This window comes from Furipterus horrens, unplaced genomic scaffold (assembly GCF_987537825.1).
Source record: "Furipterus horrens unplaced genomic scaffold, mFurHor1.1.pri manual_scaffold_3, whole genome shotgun sequence".
In the NCBI taxonomy this organism is placed as follows: domain Eukaryota; kingdom Metazoa; phylum Chordata; class Mammalia; order Chiroptera; family Furipteridae; genus Furipterus; species Furipterus horrens.
Genome location: NW_028327173.1, coordinates 14,912,566 through 14,914,319, shown reverse-complemented (window position 1 = coordinate 14,914,319; position 1,754 = coordinate 14,912,566). Strand labels below are relative to the sequence as shown.

General features: G+C 38.7%; 1 non-coding gene across 1 annotated transcript; it reads left to right on the top strand.

The window, feature by feature from the left end:
- The first annotated feature begins 1,146 nt into the window (after positions 1-1,146).
- LOC150014357 (U6 spliceosomal RNA) lies at positions 1,147-1,254 on the top strand. The gene has a single exon (XR_016510195.1). It is a non-coding gene; the product is annotated as a U6 spliceosomal RNA (small nuclear RNA).
- The last annotated feature ends 500 nt before the right edge of the window (positions 1,255-1,754 follow it).

The window sequence follows — 1,754 nt, the reverse complement described above, 5'->3', positions numbered from 1 at the left end:
CACAGGGCTGCCAGAAGGTGAAGAAGAAGAACTAGAAATTGAAAAATTATGTGAAAAAATAATGAAGCAGAACTTTCCTGACTTAGGGAAAGAAATAGACTTACAGATCCAGGAAGCACAGAGAGTTCCAAAAAAACTGGACCCAGGGAGAACCACACCAAGACACATTATAATCAAAATGTCAGAAATTAAGGATAAAGAGAGAATCTTAAAAGCAGCAAGAGAGAAGAAGAGAATTACATACAAAGGGGTTCCAATAAGATTATCAGCTGATTTCTCAAAAGAAACTGCAGGCAAGGAAGGACTGGCAAGATATATTCAAAGTAATGAAAAGCAAAAACCTACAACCAAGATTACTCTATCCAGGGAAGCTGTCGTTTAGCATAGAAGGGCAGAGAAAGTGCTTCCAGGACAAAGTAAAACTGAAGGAGTTCATCAGATCCAAACCACTGTTATATGAAATGTTAAAGGGACTTGTTTAGGAGAAGGAGGATCAAAACTATGAACATTAAAATGAAAACTGTATCACAACAACCAACAACAGAAGCTAGGGAATTGAAACAAAGGCAAACTAAGTAGGAAACGAGAGTGGGGAAAGAATTATAGGTATGGAGAATATTTTGGGGGGAGGTCAGTGTGGAGCGGAAAGGGAGGGAGATGGTACAGGAATTAAGAAGCTTAGTAGGAGGGAGTGGAGTAGATAGGAAGATGTGGAGAAGAACTATATACACAACCAATGGGCATGGACTAAGAAGGGAGAGCAATAGGAGGGAGGGGGGTCACTGGGTGGAGGGGAACAAAGGGAAAAGAAATTGGGACAACTATAATAGCATAAACAATAAAGCATATTTTTTAAAAAATGACAACAAACTCACAACTACCAACAACTGAATCAAAAAAATAAAAACAAAATCCAACTAAACAAACCAGAACAGGAGAAGTGTCATAGGTATGGGGATAATTTGGAGAGTTATCAGCTGGGAGTGGAAAGGAGGAGAAATGATGCAGGGATTAAGAAGCATAATTGGTTGGTATAAAATAGACGGGGAAGTTAAGAAATGTAGGAAAGGGTGAAGCCAGAGAACTTATAGCTTTTATTTGGTGAGGCTTAATCATGAACAGACCCCTTATTACCACCAACTTTTCATGCTCGCATTAGCAGCACATATACTAAAAATTGGAACTACACAGAGAAGATTAGCCTGGTCCCTGAGCAAGGGCGACATGGAAATTCATGAAATGGTCCTTATTTTGAAAGAAAGAGAGAGAGAGAAAAGAAAGAACCAAAGAAAGGAAGAAAGAAAGAAAGAAGAAAGGAAGGAAGGAAGAAAGGAAGAAAAACTTTCATGGACTCTTGCCTTGTCTCCCTGACCCCTGAGCACAAGAATTTACCCATATCCTAGTTCTGCAAAACCACTTATTTTTAGCCCTTTGAGTACCAACGTCGCTGTGAGCAATGCTGACAAATTTTCCCAAAAGTGCCAGCGTCGCTCCCAGCAACTCTTTTTTTGATGGCTATAAATGTAAATAACAATGGAATAATTCGAATTTTATGTTTTGTCCGCTTTTTTTTGTACCTCAGGTTATATACTGATATACTTTTTTCTCATGTTGATCCAAATTTCAAACTACGCATGGCAGTCAAAGGGTTAAAGACAATGGAATCAGAGATTCAGTCCATAGTGGCTGAGTAAATGAACTAACTCATTCACAGGCAAACAAGGTCTTGAAAAATATAAAGGTGATTTGAACAG